We start from the raw sequence: 17,941 nt of genomic DNA on the forward strand, positions 1-17,941 counted from the left end.
GGTACGGGCCTGGGGTACGGTGCGTACAGGTACGGGGCTGGGGTAAGGTGCGTACAAGTACGGGGCTGGGGTATGGCCATGGAGTGCGGTGCGTACAGGTACGGGGCTGGGGTATGGTCCTGGGGTACGGTGCGTACAGGTACGGGGCTGGGATACGGCCATGGGGTGCGGTGCGTACAGGTACGGGGCTGGGGTACGGCCATGGGGTGCGGTGCGTACAAGTACAGGCCTGGGGTACGGTGCGTACAGGTACGGGGCTGGGGTACAGGCATGGGGTGCGGCGCGTACAGGCACTACAGGCCTGGGGTACGGTGCATACAGGTACGGGGCTGGGGTACAGTGCGGACAGGGGGGGGTACGGTGCTGACATACGGGGGTACGGTGCTGACATATGCGGGGGTAGGGGGGCTGTACGACTCGTATCCGGCCACAAGTTTACCCGTGTACACGTATGCTACTGCATTCGCTCCGTACGGGGCCTTTTACATGCGGTTGTGTATTCGGACGGGTGGTATGGATCGTACTTGCGCGTTTGGACTGGTTTTACGATTTGCACGTAAAAATGTCCGGCTCCCTATCGTACATTTTTCCCGACGCTATTCGGACGTAAAAATGTCCGGCTCCCTCTCGTACCCTTTTCCCGACGCAATTCGTATGTATTTTTCACGTACGAATCGTACTTCGCAATTTGTACGGTACTTGTAAGATTCGTACGTGAAAATATACGGATACGAGTCGTACGCAAATTTATTTTGCCGGATCGGAATCGGCACCAGTAAATGTACTCATAGTCTGGGTGGAACTGGAGAGATCTTTTGTGACCTTTAACCATATGAGAACCATGGGCCAGATGTACAAAGCTTTTTTGAAGTTGCAAATGGCCTATTTTGCAGTATTTGGCCATTTTATCAATTTAAAAAAAAGCCAAACTACGATTCAGTAACTTGTTACAGAACTGCAATTTGTTTTTGTTACCAAATAACGATTTGGTATTTGGAAGAGGCATTTTGTCCAAATACCGAATCAAATGAAATGGTGTGGCACAGTGGCCAGATCGGCTGACTCCGGAGTGCAGGGCACATGGTTCGATACTCGATGGCAGCTCAGCTTAGCTCCGGGCAATAGCTCATTTAATCTTCCCGACTGCCCACAGTGCTTTGAGACCCTTAGGTGTGAGTAGTTTGCGCTTTACAAATATCGGATTTATTTATGTATTAATGGTTTGTGACCAAATTCTGGTCGTAAAACAGTTATAATTTACCACCAGTTCAAAACTGGTGGTAACCCATTCGTAAAGAGGAAGGGATCCCATCCCCAATGAGAATGATACAAAAATATTTTTTAAGAGCAGGCATGGACCAATGCCTACTCTTAAAAAATAAAACTACAAAGTTTCATTGTTTCTCTTTAAACGCATCCCTTTCCTTTAAGGAAAACGGGCTGCATTTAAAAAAAAAAAAGATTGCTTTATCAAAAAGCAATCACAGATATGGTGGTCATCCCTGTGACGGCTGCGATTCCTAATGGGTCGCAAATTGTGACCTACCTAATTAATGTGCATGAGGCAGGTTTATTTGCGACTGTGAGAAGTTGGCCTGGTATATGATGTCCACTAATTAAAGTGGGCACCTTGCACCAGTCCAAACAACCCTTATGGTGATTTAAGAGGTCAAAGATAACCTTAGAAAGCTATCCAAGTGGTAGCTGTGGAGAGCAGCCTTCAGGCTTAGTCTTGAAGGAATGTTTAGCAGCTTGTTTTACCAGAATGCAACCTTGATGTATTGGTTAATTGAAAGGAGAACCACACAGTAGTTATAAAAATATGTGTTTATTATTATAACACACCTTAAATACCTCACAGTATCTGCTACACACAGGTAAACACAAAGCACACAATACTGTAGCACAGAAACAAACGTAAGTAGCACTAATACACAGTGGGCTCCAGGGGGAGACCAAACCATATACTAAAATAATGGTATATGAACCACCACTCGAGTCAAGACAGTGTCTAGCGGTTGTAGAATCACTGGGACCCAGAGGAACCACCCAAGGTGAGTAAGCAGGGACCCCACGGAGGACGGGTGCAGTGTGAGAACACGACCGCGTGCTACGTACAATTTAATGAGAGAGCCACGGTTGCAGTTTTAGTGTTTAAGGACTCTTCCCAGTGGATTCAGAAGAAACCCTTCGGAACATAGAAGTTTGGAGAGTCACCCCACCCGTGGTTACTGAAGCACCAGAGTTACCTTACCCAGGGAAGCCGGGTGCATAGTGTCGAATTGGCGCTGTCGTTCTCAATGGGAGTTGTCAAAGAAATGCCACTGCTGGAAAGAGGAAAAGTGTCCAGTGGAACCCACAGGTGGATTCTTGCAGAAAGGAACCTGAAAGCAGAGGGGACAGAGTCTGAGTCACTCAGGAGTGACCAGGGGCTCGGTAGACAAATGCCCACCGATGTCGGGTGCTTCAGGTGTAAAGATGGAGACCTTGACACTGCAGCCACGGGGACCAGGAGACGTTGAGGACAACCAGGAGCTGGATACGAGCTGCCCCATGAAGGATGGTGAGTGCTGAGGGGTTTGTGTCCGGCAGGAGCACCAGCAAGCCTTAACAGCGGCAACCCACAAAGAAGGTCGAAGATGGTCACGGTCTGGTCCAGCAGGGACCAGGAGACCAACCACAGCAAGGGGAGTCAGGGCAGGCCTGGAGCAACCAGGGGAGCCCAAGAAAATCAGTGTTGTCACTCAAATGGAGCCACAGGTCAAAGGCACAGGAGTCGCAAAGGGACCTCTAGCAGTTTCACAAAACAGCTTGCAGGGCACAGAGTGTGAGGAGGCCAAAGTCCTTGGTACGAAATGTGCGCAGAGGTTGGGGCTATCAATAGTCCAATGCACTTAGTTAGGGAACACCAAAAAGCATATGCAATTGCAAAAGTACACAGTGCACAGGGGTTCGGGTTATGCGGTCCCCATGAGGGATACTGGCCTCAAACTCTGTGAGAGGGCATCTCAACCTCAAGGAACGTAGGAACCCACCTCCTGTGTTGCTGGAGCCTTCGGAGTCTGCAGGAGCTCAGGATCAGCAGACCGGTCAGATGCATTATGGTGCCTGCGAATGCAGGGGAGTGACTAATTCACCCCAAGGGAGATACTTCAGATGTCCTTGATGCTCCACAGGTCCTGCACAGAGCCTGTATGGTGCACAGGCACAGACGGTTCTTTGGACAGAGAGGGAGACAGAGTTGGTCCCAGTCGAAGTCCAGCGAAGTCCAGATGGTCCAGACGGTCAAAGTTCAGTGGTTTCTGGGTCAGAATCTTGCCCATGTTGTATCTAGGGTCCTACAGCCAGGTAAGCCCTTTTGTACCCATGGGAGAGGATTATTATTATTATTATTTTTTTATTTCTTTTTATTGGGTTTTCGAACAATCATCACTGTCCTTTAAAGCAATAAAATAAAGTGTTTATAATCCAGAAGTAACAAAACACAAGTGTGATTGACCAGTTCGTATCACATCTGCAAATGTGCACATGTATCCTGACATTACGCATCCCCTTTTACGCTGTGGAGAGAACTGTCCTTACCTATGAATGTATCTCAACAATCCTGCATGGCGTCAGTAGAGACCCGCAACAATAGGCTGCAACGACTCCCAGATGTCTTTGGGCTTCGAAGAGGAGGGCAGCTCTTCCGCATAAAGTTCAAAGTTTTCCCTGCAATACACCATTTGTTGGTGCGAGGCGCCAAATACTCTCCCACGTGAGAGCTATCCGCCTTTTCGCTAATAAGAGAGCGATTCTCCCAAATTTCCCAACTGTACCCTTTGTCCCAAAGACCAATTTTATAGCGTTTAAGAGGGGTGTGATATATTTGATGAATGTATTTAAAATGAATGATCCTCAGATTACCATTAGGCGTGAGCCGTCCAGTCAGCGTACAGATGTGTTACCATTCAGACATCGTTAGGGGGGTTGGCAATTTAGCATTCCAACGATCTAAACTTCTATCCTCACTTCTGTCTCACCCCTCACTGCTTTATACAGTGTAGCAATCAGCTGATATCTAGTGGGAGCCACTAATAAGAGCTGCAGGGAGTGTAGAGGAGGCGGCTGAGTGGGAGAAGTCGGGTAGTGTGCTTTCACTGCGAGTTTCAGATGGTGGAATGCGAATTGAAAGAGCGGGGTTTGGTTTGTAATGTATGTAAGTTCTTCCGATGTAATAAACTCCCCATCAGATATAGATCCTGCATGCGGTCTAAACCAGCCTCTTTGAGAGAACGCATTGGGCCAATCTCCTGTGTCACTTATAGTGCCGCATGAAAGGCCAACAGCATGGCCGGAGCGTATAGAGGAAGTTTATCCGCGAGTTTGCCTATGTTCTGCCAAGCCGTAATTGTGGTATCTAAGGTATTTATCTCTGATTTCGGTGTGCCTCTGCGAGTGTGCGTTATTATACCAGCAAGGGGGATAGGGTGTGCATCCCCATCTTCCACTGCGACATGAGGTGTATATGCATGCGGACGATACCAGTAATAAGCATATTGTGCTTGTGCACAGAGATAGTATGTGTTGAAGTCTGGTGCAGAAAAGCCTCCCTTCACGTAGTCCAGTGTTAAAATGTTCCACTCTACTCTAGCCTGTTTGCCCCCCCATATAAATCTAAGTAACTGCATTCTCACTGTTGCAAAGACGTGTTTTGACAGCTGTATAGGGATATTACAGAAGAGAAATAAAAAGCGAGGCAATACAACCATTTTAATGACAGCAATGCAGTCAGCTAGGGACAGCGGGAGAGGTGACCATCTATCCACCTGATACCCCAGGGCGGCGTACGCCTGACCATAATTCTTACGCACCACAATCTACAGGTCGCGATGCACCCATAGTCCCAGATATTTTACAGGCTCAGTTACTAGACCAGTGGGTATTCCATCTGAGGTGGTGCCGTATTTGTAGTCAATGGAATTATCACCGATTTGTCCCAGTTGATGGTAAGGCTGGAGAATAAACCAAAACAAATATATTGCCGTAGGACTGGGGACAGATACTTCTGCGGTTCACGGATAAATAGCACCATATTGTCTGCGTAAACCGATATTCCGAAAAGGCGATGCATATAATTGAGTGCTGATTCTCTATGACGTTGCCGGATCACGCACGCTAGTGGCTTGAGCATGAGAGCAAATAGATGTGGCGATAAGGGGCATCCCTGACGTGTGCCTCGTTCTATACGGAATTGTGTGGATGTGAGCCACCCCACTTGAACACGCACTGAATGATCCGCATATAGCAATCGTATCCATCCTAAAAATACGCCAGGTAGCCCTATTCTGATCAAGATATGAAATATGTATCTCCATTCAATGGAGTCAAATGCTTTAGCAGCATCCAACATGACGGCTGCGGCGGGTAGCGCAAGGTCTAAGACATGGAACATGGCGTAAATAGTCCTCAAATTATGGGAGGTGGAGCGTCCCGGTATAGATCCGGATATGTCCGGCAGCACCAAACAGGACATCAGTGGTTGAAGTCTGGTGGCTAGAGTTTTAGCGAGGATTTTCGCGTACAGCTCGATTAATGATAGAGGACGGTACGATTCACACTGAGACGGTGGCTTATCTTTTTTAAGAAGCGTGATTATTAAGGCCTGTCGAAGGGAAGGCGGTAGTATGCCCGACTCGTGTGCTTCCGCATACATCTTCAGTAAATAGGGTGCTAATAGGTGAACGTATGCTTTATAAAATACGGCTGTGAGGCCATCCGCCCCGGTGCTTTGTTATTGGGGAGGGAGAGTATCGCTGCTTTAATATCAGCATCGTCAATGGGTTAGCTGATATACTCGCGATGCCCGTCCGATAACCATGCACAGGCGATATCAGGTAGGTAATCGTTCAAATATTCATCATCATAACCCCCTCGTGAGGTGTACATATCTGCATAACACTCCTTAAACTGATCTACAATTGCTTGAGGTGTAAAATGTTCCACTCCATGACCATCCACTATCTTGGTGATATGGCGGTGTTTGGCCCGGAATTTCAATCTCATTGCTAACTGTCTGCCTGGCCGTCCCCCCTCACCATATGCTCTGACGACATGCCGACATAAAATATAGTTTGTTTCAGATTCAGCTAACGTGTTGTATTCCAGTAACAGCTCATGTATGTGGGCTAGAATGGAGGCTTCCGATGTGGCCGTGTATTGTTGTTCCAACTCCCCCAACGCTGCCTCCGTCTTCAAAAGCTGACCCCTGATGTCACGCAATATGCCTGCTGTTGTGCTAATACAGACCCCTCTCATAGTGGCCTTAAAGGCTTTGCATAGGGTGGCAGCACTATCGAGCGTACCCGCGTTTATTTCAAAGTAGTCTGTTATTGCCTTCCTAACAGAGTCCTTGTATATGGGATCTAGTAAGGCTTCAACACGGAAGCACCAGGTGAAGGGGCGGTGCGTGTTTGTGGGAATATTGAGGTCTAGTCGCACAGGGTTATGATCAGACAGAGTGCGCGGGAGATGTGAGATGTCTGTGACCCACTCATTCGCCCCCTCACTTAGTAACCAGTAAGCCAGACAGGACCAGCTGTTATGTGCTGGTGTGGAATGTGTGCCCCCCTTGATTGTGGCATTTCGTAAACACCATGTATCTACAAGCCCCAATTCCGCCATGGCGTCTCTTACTCATTGGGCAACTTTAACAGTGCGTGCGCTCATCAAGTTAGATTTGTCCATATTAGGGTCTAAGTGTGTGTTTCAATCACCGCCCCACAAGATGTCTGCCTCCGGCCAGGCGCGTATTACACCGAGCAGTTGTATAAATACTTAAGGCTCATCTACTACAGGGCCATACATAATGACTATCGTAAACATTGATGCCCCCAGCTTACCATACACCATAGCCCAACGGCCCTCGTCGTCAGTATGGGTTATGATTGGTGTGAATAGTATACCTCTTTTCAGTAAAATGAGTGCCCCCCTAGCATAGGAGGAGTACGATGAGGCCAGTTTATATCCTGCCCATTTAAGCGCTATTTTAGTCTGTCGTTTTAGTCAAGTGTGTCTCCTGTAGGAGAGCCAGTTGAACCCCGTGTGTGTCTAGGTAGGCAAACACGTGGCAAATCTTTTTCGGCGTGTTTAACCCGTGGATATTCCAGGTTAGGCAGGTGTATCTATCACCCATGGTTAGGTATGAGGAATCCAAGCGCAAACAAGGTGCACAACAAGGTGTACTCGGTGCAGTGATATAATGACATGTTAACCAGCATAATGGTACAATCACATTGAACAATCTCCCATCTAAAACATAGAGCCTCCCGCCCCCCCACCCACTTTAGCATTCCCAACGTGCCAAAGCCATCTCCCAAACACCCAGCTTTCCCTAACTGTGTAACTCAAAAAGGGGTATACCCATTGGGGCCGCAGCGGCACGTCTAACTCCCAGATGAGACCAGGAGGTGGCCGCTGAAGGCAAATTCAGACTCCTGCGAGTCCACAAGTAAAAGGACAACTTATAGTGGAATGTATCTAAGCATACATCAGATATGGCACACAACCAGTGCAAAGGCAATCGATTACTTGGTGCTACTCAGAGCCAGCCCCCTCTGCAAAGGAGAAACAGTTATGTCCTGATTCCCATACATCTAAGGGTGAACTATACCTGTGCCCATCATGACATTCAGCGACTGAGTCTCAGTGAATCTATAGTATTACAACAGTGTCCCTAGTGACATCAGGGCTCTACCAATAACCAACAGTGATAAGTTTGGGGCATGGATCCAATGTATCAATCTTCATTATCGGATGTATCAGGAGGAGGCTGTTTTTTACGGCAGAGGCACTTTGCAAAGTCCATTGCTAGCTTGGGGCTGGTAAAAATCTTAGCCTTGTCGTCCATACCAATCCGTAGGCATGCTGGATACAGCATGGCGTAAGGGATATTTTCGTGAAGCAGCATTTTTTTCACAGTCTGAAATTCCTTCCGTGCAGATTGAACACTGGCCGTGAAATCAGGGTAAAAGGATAAAGTATGGTGCCTTTCTGCCGAGTGATGCGAAGGACTGTATCTCGATCCCTAAAGTTGAGTAACCTTGCAATAATGGGCCTAGAAGGGGCGCCTGGAGTAGGGTGGGTCGACAGAGAGCGATGAGCACGTTCAACAGTAAGCAGAGCAGACAGATTTTCGGCACCACATATGTCACGAGGAATGTTTTCCACATATGCTTCCAGCTGGCCTACATTTGTGGATTCTGGCAGGCTCAAAATGCGCAATTTATTACGCCGTGAGCGTGCCTCAAGGTCATCGTTCTTGGCCTGAATAACTCCAAGAATTTTCTCAATGTCGGTGGTCTTTGTGGTGATTTGTTGCAGCCCATCCTCAGTATTCGAGATGCGTTGTTACGCCTCTCCAAGTCTCACCGCATGTTTATCCAGCTTAGCGGATATGTGGTCCATGCGACCATCGAGGGCCTCTATCTTACCGTCTATGGACTGCAAGCTGGCCTGGATGGCGGTCAGGGTCTGTGTCAAAGCACTCGGGGGCAGAGAGGCGGAGTCCAGCTCAGAGTCAGAAACCGCAGTATGCGAAGATTTACATGACTTGCGTAAATCAAAATTAAGGCGCGGTTGATTTTATCTGGTTTGCCCATGTTAGCAAAATTATGATAGTGCCAGTGTCCAGCTTTCAAGTATTGACCATTCGCTCTCCTGTCTCAAAAACACTTGTCTGGTCAGCTGCAGGCCCCCCTCGCACTGAGTAACAGGAGTGTGCACAAGGAATATGCTCACATTAGCAATTTTCTCCTCACCTCGCCAACCCTAGAGGAGCACTGTTCCTTATCAATTAGCACCACAGCACAATATATAATGCAGTCTGCGCATTACCTTTCTTGTGACCAGTAGAGGAAAGTGTGTAGATGGCAGGCGCATCTGCATTCCCGCCTCCCAAGGATTGCAGATGAGCACCACGACTCCTCGAAAGCCTGCCCACACACTTCACGGCAGAAGCGCTAGAGCCGGCCAAGCAGTGGCTGTAGACCCGGTAAGGCCCCAGCACACAATGTATTCCAGCGATTTCTGCCACGCACAAGAGACCCCAGACACTCAAGTCAGGCGGGGGCACCAGAAGCACGCAGAGGCTATCAAGATCAATAGCTAGGCCTCCAGGTTCAGCAGCTTTCTGGCGGTTCAAGGCCCGTTAATCAGTCAGCACAGGTAAGCACACCCCAGGTACTCACTGTTAGGTAGGCACTTATGTATTCCCCCGCATATGCGGCTCCAGCGCAGCCTGTCCAGGGCAGAAGGGCAGCCCCACAGAACCGACAGCAGCAGTCGGGGAGAGAACGTCAGGCCCCGGCCTCGCAGCATGCCCATGACCCACCTCTGGACAGCAGCGATTTCCTTCAGAGGTCCGGCACCAGCAGCGCCATGCATACAGCGGCCACACACAGTCCGAGCCTCAAGCCGGGCAGACGGGTGAGCCCAGGCAGCCGCTCGGCACGTGGATGGGTGCTGCGATCCGAACCCAGTGCCGTGTGCACCCCGTCCACCGCAGGGTCCCTCAGCGACCACAGCAGACCGGAGCGTCTCTTAGCAGCAAGGGTATCAGACTGCACTGATCAAGCCCGGTACCTCCAGTCACAGGCAATGACGTGTTGAGACACGGGGGCACCGGAACAGCACAGGACACTTGAAAAGCCCCAAACGCAGGCGCCAGGCCTCACACAGCCGCCACGTCGCCTCCAGGCCCACGCGGCGGAAGGCGCCCCGCGTACGCAGCAGGAGCTCCAGGTGCAAACAAATCCCCGAAATCAGTCGTGCTGTGTACAGCGACTTGCCACCGTGTAGAAAAAGGCGCAAATGGAACCTACAGGAGCAGGATAACTTCAGGATATTGTCGGCGGCCGGCAGAGCTGCACTACAGTGCGGCCATCTTGCCGCACGCCAAGCCACTCCCCCTCACCCATGGGAGAGGGTTGGACAGATTCAGGGGACCCTCCCAGGGGAGGGTCAAGACAGTGGGGAGGATACTCCCATGTCCTTTGTCCAGTTTTGCACCAGAGCAGGAGCCAACGGCCCCCAGGACTGCTTTGAACTGACTATGCACAGGGACACCAAGTGTGCCCCAGATGGAGACTTTCAGGCACCAATATACTAAATTCTGTCTGGGAGGTGATCACACCTCCCTGTGACAGGATGCCTATTGTTCTGCCTTCCCCTGCTCGAGCTTGGATCAGCAGCAGGAGGGTAGAAATTTGTCTCTGGTCGGCAGCAACCATTTTGTGCTGCACGGGCAGAGAACAAGAAAAAACAGGGGAACCCTACTCACTAAGGAATCAGGGTAATAGTTATATAGGAAAAACAATGGTTCCTGTGGAATAATATACTATGAGGTTAGGATACATAAGCACAATCGCGATATACGGGTAGAGAAGGCTGGTACCGGAAAGACCAGTGACCCCACGAAGCTTGCTTCAGAAGGGTGGAATCATACCTCCCACACCAGTTACTGGTGTGGTGGTATGATTCCAAGGTGTTTGATACCAAACATGACTTGTTTTGTAGCAGCTGTTTTCGAGATAATTTCGCAAGCATATAATGCACCTCTACCTATATGTCTGGCTGCATCACCGACAACCTGGGTGTATTGCCTCCGAATGCTGCAGAGGGGCTCTGCTCATGCAGGGGCACCCTCTCATGAAAAACCCAGCACCCTGCCTTCAGGATTGCCAGGGCCGGCTATAGGGGTGACTTATACGTTTTCAGTGTAGTGACCTATAGATATAGCAAACCTATAACTAAAGTAAGTGGTGCATGCACCATCTTACACAGGCTGCAATAGCAGGCCTGTAATTCCATTGTGCATGACCTCTCATGAGTGGCATAATACATGCTTCTGCCCATGGGATGCCTCTGGGGTACCTATGCCTTTCCTACATATGTACCATATACTAGGGACTGACAAGGGTACCGCAGTATCCAATCTGGAGTGTACCTAAGTACATGCATAACATTTTAGGGAGGAAGCAGATAGACTGAGGTCTTGATTAGACTACTCAAAAACAGTGTAACATCAAGCAAAAAGTGGGGGTAGCCATAAGAAACAGATCCTACTTTCCTACAGCGACCCACTAGGAATCACTAATGAAAATCAAAAGAGTTTCATACATTAGTCATCATCATCATAAACTTTATTTCGGCCACTAGGGCCATAAAAGTGACAAAAAATTTTACAAACAGAGTTAATAATGAAAGAAATAAAAAAGAACACATCAAGATCAAATCACAAATATAAAAACTGCCGAAATCAGAAGAAAAGAAAAAATTATGCTTAAACCAGATAATTAATAGTTAGTGCAGAATTTCCTACGTTTCAACCACATAGCATTTAAAAAACGTGAAACTGCAAAAACAATTGGGGGATGGGTGTCATATTTCAAAACTCGCAGAGCTTTATCACACTCTCTAAAACCAAGGTTTCTGCAGATGGGTTTTACCCAGCGTTTTCTTTGCAGATAATACGTTGGGCAAAAAAAGAAAACATGATTTTCATCCTCCATTTTATAACCACAGGCAGGGCACGTAGTGTTTTTGTTAGGGTCCCATCTTGAGGTAAAGGACCTAAGTGGTAGACTGCCCATTCTCAGCTGAAAATACTGCTTCCTAGCAACAGGGGGGAAGATCAGGTCTAAAAATACCTCCCTCCCGTAATTCGGTTTGATCTGGAGAAACTGGGCGGTCAACCTACCAACATCTGGGTTCATGTGCAGGCGCAAAAGGTGAAAGTATCTAAACTGTTCAGCCAGAATGGCTTTGGAAACAGCCAAGCATGAGATTTCCGGAGTACCCCATAGATCTGGGAAGCCAATCTTAACACAAGTGTCCCTGACATACATTAACCAAGGGATGTTCTTATTTTTAATTATAGGCCAAACCCCTATAAATTCATCTCTGTAGGATTTCAGGTCCGGGTTAGACCAGAGTCTCTTCCAGTAGGAAACTGGCCGCAGGGCCACCACCTCTTCCATAGGCAACAATCTCAAATCAAACCTGATAGGAACCAGCGGGGTACTAGATGGTAAACTCAGCAAGTTCCTTATAAAGGAATTTTCAATCCTTGATAAACTATCTGTTTTAGAGTGGCCCCAAAGTTCTGCTCCATAAGTAGTAGCAGCTCTTGCTTGTGATTTAAAAATTTCTATTACTGGTGCAGCTGGCTTGAAGACCGATCCATTGAACAATCTAGCCATTCCTCCTGTGATTTGGGTCAACTTTAAAGCGGAATTAGCAACTTGCTCCCCCCATCCTAGGTCTTCTTGAAGTGTGATCCCCAGGTATCCAAACGTCTTTACCCGCTCAAGGGGAATACCATTCAGTGCTGGATTCGGGCGTGTATGTTTGGGAGGATTAAGGATCATAAATTTCGTTTTTGATAATTTAATCTCAAGACCCCTTTCCCCGCAGAAGTCTACAAAACCATCTAAAATACGCTGGATTCCCATGGGGGTACGAGACAACAACAGGGTATCATCAGCAAACATTAGAGCTGGTACCTTACCCGAGGCAAGTCTAGGGATGTCAGTGTCCTTGATACCTTCGAGGTGTTTTATAAGCCCATTGATGTATAAGCAGAATAGCGTGGGCGCTAGCGCACATCCTTGGCGGACTCCTCGGTTGACAGGAAAGCGTTCAGATAGCTCTCCATATTTCCCGCATCTGACCTGTGCGAAATTACCCGTGTGGAGGCTTCTTAGGACATTCAAAAGATAGATAGGGACATTGAGTGCCTGAAGAACTCTCCACAGGTTTTCACGCGGAACCAGGTCAAATGCTGATCTCAGGTCGACAAAAATGAGGTAGAGGCTGCCACCCTCCACACTCACAGTCTTCCAATATAAAACCTGGAGTCGGAAGATCTGATCAAGGGTTGAAATACCCTTTCTGAAGCCCGCCTGTAGGGTACTTAAAATATTGTTTTCTGCCTCCCACATCTGCAATCTATCCAGGACTATGCGCCCAAATAGCTTTTGAGTCGTGTCAATTAAACTGATGGGCCTATAATTCGAGGGCTGCAGTGGACAGCCTTTTTTATGTATTGGCACAATCTCAGCGCCTCGCCAGGTTTCTGGGGGTTCTGCGCCAAACAAGATGGAATTAAACAGAACACACAGATACGGTGCCCATACCTTAGGTTCCGACCTAAAGAGGTCTCCTGGAATTTTGTCCAGACCCGGCGCTTTGTTGGGTATGATCATATGAATGGCATTTTCAACCTCCTTGATCGTGATCATCGGGATATCCTCGGCTCGGCAATCTATGTTAGGAGGGGAGGCAGTTAAAAAGGGTGTGTTACAGATTGTATCTGAGTATAAACCCCCAAAGTGATCTTTCCAGGCTGCAGGGGCTATGTTAGAACAAGTAGTAGTCTCAGATTCTTTCCTGCCATTACTAACAATGGCCCAAAAGACTTTAAAGTCTTTATTCTGCAGAGCTAGTCTTAGCTCCTCCCACTTGTCATCTTCCCACGACTTTCTTGCCCTTTGGATCATTTGCTTGTATTGTGCCCGTAATAATTTGGTCCTGGTTTTATCCTTGGCTTTAATTGCCAAGATCAGTTCACTCTTTGATTTCCTGCACTCGGCAGTATACCACATTTGTCTATTAGCCGAGTGGACCCTCCTAGTCCCAACCGGACAGAAGACATCCAAAAGTTGAGTTACTAACTGGCTATGGATTTTAACAGGCCTGGATTTTCTCTCGATAGACATCAAGCAAAAAGTGGGGGTAGCCATAAGAAACAGATTCTACTTTCCTACAGCGACCCACTAGGAATCACTAATGAAAATCAAAAGAGTTTCATACATTAGTAATACAGATTACCTTATTGCGATTTGAAGAGAATCGCAATTAGGAAGTCGGTATTCCTATTATTTGTACATCTGGCCCCATACATTCTAATCCTACACTACTTCTGCATCTGCACAGAGCTCCTAGGGGCATATTCTGATTCGCAGAATGGCAGTGTTGCAGACTGCAAAAAGGCTTCTCCATATGAGCGTAGCACAAATTGTGAACATGTTGCAGAATTGTAATTTGTGTTTAGCGATTCGGTATTTGGAAGGGGCGTGCTTAGGGCATCCCTTCCAAATACCAAATTGCAGTGCAATGTATGAATGTTTTGCGACCTAACTAAAGTTGCTAAACATTAAGGGGCAGATTTACAAGCACATTGCGACACATTTACGCCACCGTTGCGTCACTTCTGTGACGCAGCGGCGGTGTAAACCATGCGCCATGTTGCGCCTTATTTACAACGTGACGCATCTAGGGAGATGCGTCACGTTGTAAAGCCCTGCGCTACATTAAACCTTCGTCAGGTTTAATGTATGCACGGTGGGCGTTCCGTCGGAAAAAGCCTTGGAAAAGTGACGCAGTGAAATCTCAAGATTTCACTGATTCACTTTTCTGACGCTGCTGCGTCAAAACCCTGCGCATGCCTGAAGCAGGCGTAAGGTGTGACGCAGCATGTTAGGTATGGGCAGGCCCTGGGTATTGCTGGAGTTGCGTGGCCCTTGCAACACGACTACAGCAATGCGCCGCCCTTACGCCATCAGATGTGTCACGCATCTGTTTATCCTTGTGCCACAATGCACCGCATTGTAAATGCGGCGCATCTGTGGTGGCGCAAGGGTAAACTTGCATGACGCATCTTACCTGGTGCATCCCTGCTGATATGCAGGGATGCGCCAGTCCTTGTAAATCTGCCCCTCATTTTTTTGCCAACACCTCAAGGGCAGTGGTAACCATCCGGAAATGGGAAGGGGTCCCGAAGGGACCCCTTTCCCTTTGTGAATGTTGAAACAAATATTGTGTAAAAGCAGGCAGTGGTACAAGGGACCACTGCCTACTCTTAAAAAATTCAACGTAAACATTTTATTTAATTTCTTTAAACTCATCCCGTTCCTTTAAGGAAAACGCGCTGCAAATTGATTGCTTTATTAAAAAGAAATCACAGACCTGATGGTCTGCTGACCCCTGCGGGCCACCATCCCTGTGATGTCAGCAATTCCTAATGCGTCACAAACCGAGACCTACCACATTAATATTCATGACATTGGACTATTTGCGACCCATTGGGAATCAGAAAATGTGTAAAACACATATTTGTACATGGGTCTTGGTGATTACCAAATAGCAAATCGTAAAAATTCACTATTTGGTAATCACAAACACTTACCTTTATACATGTGGCCATTAGTTATTAATCATAAAATCATGTTTCAATCTATAAATATAGAGCAAAGTTTAATGAGCAAAAGAACATCAAAAAGATAAACATCTGATTGAGGGGACAGGAGATATGATTTTTTAAAGCCCTAGAGTTTTTAGCACCAAAAAGCACACAGTGCCAACCGTAGATTTCTAGTTACGCTAGACCGGTTCAAAGTCATAAGTTAAGGCTGACCATAATTGCGTGCGGGCTGGATACAGGGACCAGATTTGTCATGGTGGAAAGTACCTTCTGACTTAGTTGGTCTTCTAGAGAAAAATCCTCATTGATTGTATCATCGGTGAGTGGCAGTGCTAACTGGATACTAAGAGGGACTCGTCAACAGTGGCTGGGTGAAGCGCAAGACAAATACAAGGCTCGCAATGTCTACAAGGGGAAAACTCCAAGTGACTGAAGTTCAAGCCTAGGAAGATGTCATCAGTGGGGTGTTGGTCGGTGTTGTTCCCGGGGGAAGTCCACTATGTTCAATCCAACCGGCAGTGTGATGTTAGTGGCTACGGCTTGGTGGCAGTCCAGTGGTAGCTTCGTATCCCTTTTGCAGAAAGTTTTGAAAAAGTTATTAAGAGTCCAGTCTTAAAGTTTTTGATGGGGATAGAGTACACTCTAATGCCAGAGTAAATCCAGTTCGAACTGGTCAGTGGAGCTCAGCAGAGTTGGGCTTCTTGCGGGTTTTATGTTGTTCCTGGAGCTAGACAGGAGGCTTTTTTGTAGCAATTCCTGTGCGTTATACTGTAAACTATCCCACAGTGCCCATCTCTACTAAAAAGAAATATGGCAGAGCCTTTCTTCCCTTATGTGGAGCTCTGGTCAAACCCCTGAGTTGAGCCCTGAGGAAAGGAGGAACACTCCCTTCAAACCAGTTCTGGAAGAGTTTATTGCCCTACTGGGATTGGTGCCACTCTGTATAATTAGACAGTTTTAGGGACAGGCCTAGGTATGAGTTACATCTGCCTGTAACAGGAGATGCATCTTTGAAGCTTGTGCAAGTGGTGGGCCCAGCCCCAGGCCATCCTGTCAAGAAGAAATCACAACTCCACCCAGCCAAGGCTCCTTCGTTCTCTTTACTATTATTATTTATTGTTGATTAACTCTGAAAAGGCTTCTAGAGGTTTGAGGCAGAAAATGCCAACTTTCTAAAATTTGTGTTCTCAAAATAGTAATTTAAAATGTTAAATGACTATTAATTTGAATCCTTGAATCATCGTTCTAGCTATTCCCAAAATGAAGTAATGGAACGTAAGGTGTTATAGTGTAACCAGTGCTTATCTATGGGAAAAGCGACTCTGGAGATTTTTAACTGCTAGAACATGTAAAATTTAAGTACACATTTCCTGCTTTTTAAATACTATCTACCCTGCCTTATGGGCATTGTGGCCCGACTTTAGGGGTGCCTTCTAAGTATTGAAAAAGCAGGATTAGGCTTGGAAAAAGGTTTATTTTCCAGTTTGAATTTGCAATTTTAAACCTATACACTCAGGATGCCGGGGCAGGCCTGAGGACTTGCTTTGCATTGTCACTTTTGTGGTGGCACAATAATTGCTGCAGTCCCCAGGTACAGTGGATACCATATACTAGAGTGTGAGAAATTGAGTTTTTGATTGGGGGTGTTAACCCTTCTCAAGCATTAACTACAATCTTTGTCAGGGTGAACCGCAAAAGTCACAAAATTAATATGCGCTTAACTCTGGTAGCTTGGCACAAAAGCAGTCCGGCTTAAATTAGAGGCAATGTGTAAAGTATTTCTGCAGCACTCAAATGGATATAATAAAGTTATCCAATGTCATCCTATGGGAAAGGTAGGCATTGCAGTAGTAAAAAACGAATGAAAGAGTTTTTCAGTACCAGGACATGTAAAACTTAGAAGTACATGTCCTACGTTTGACGTACACTGCACCCTGCCCCATTGGCTAATTAGGGCCTAGCCCAGGGGTGACTAATATGTATTAAAATGGAAGGTTTAGGACCAGCAATAGGGTTATTTTGCCAGGCAGAAACAGCAGTTTCAAACTGCACAAACAGGCTGCAGTGGCAGGCCTGAAAGCATGTTTAAAAGGGCGTCTTAAGTGGGTGGCACAATAAGTGCTAAAGGGTCACTAGTGGCATTTAGGTTACAGGCCCTTGGTACACGCAATACCACTTTACTAGGTACTTACAACTAAATTGAATGTGTTAGTTGGGTGTAAGCTCTATGAAATGCCTGCATGGACTGCTGTACATTGGTAAAACAGAAAGAAAAAAGAAAACTCTGATTTCTGAAAGTAACATAAGAAACAGTAACTTGAAATCCAGTGTAGCCGTGTAATTGGTGTGAGAATAACCATAACATCAGCCATTTACGTTTTCACGTCCTTAAAGTAATTGAGAAGTCACCTGAGAGTACAATGATAAATACTTGTGTAAATATGGAAAAAGTCAATGTTGATAAGAAAAACAATACATTCATTTATGTGAATGAAATGGCGCCTTTATTAACGAATTCACCCGTATTGAAGTCCACATCAATACTGACTCACAAATACAAAGTCAGGCAAGCGCTGAGACCTAGGCCCGAGGTTATTTGATTGATAGGTCACAGGTGGGGTGGCACGCAGCTGGCAGGCAAATGTACGGACAGGGAACCTTAGATCAATCCCACAGATAGGTGCAATGACACTACAATGT

General features: G+C 46.9%; 1 protein-coding gene across 1 annotated transcript in view; it reads left to right on the forward strand.

Moving 5' to 3' along the window:
• Positions 1-17,941, forward strand: part of LOC146808456 (transient receptor potential cation channel subfamily M member 2-like) — a 694,250-nt gene that overhangs the window by 541,796 nt on the left and 134,513 nt on the right. The gene's annotated exons all lie outside the window — the stretch shown is intronic.

This window comes from Triturus cristatus, chromosome 8 (genome assembly GCF_964204655.1).
Source record: "Triturus cristatus chromosome 8, aTriCri1.1, whole genome shotgun sequence".
Classification (NCBI taxonomy): Eukaryota; Metazoa; Chordata; class Amphibia; order Caudata; family Salamandridae; genus Triturus; species Triturus cristatus.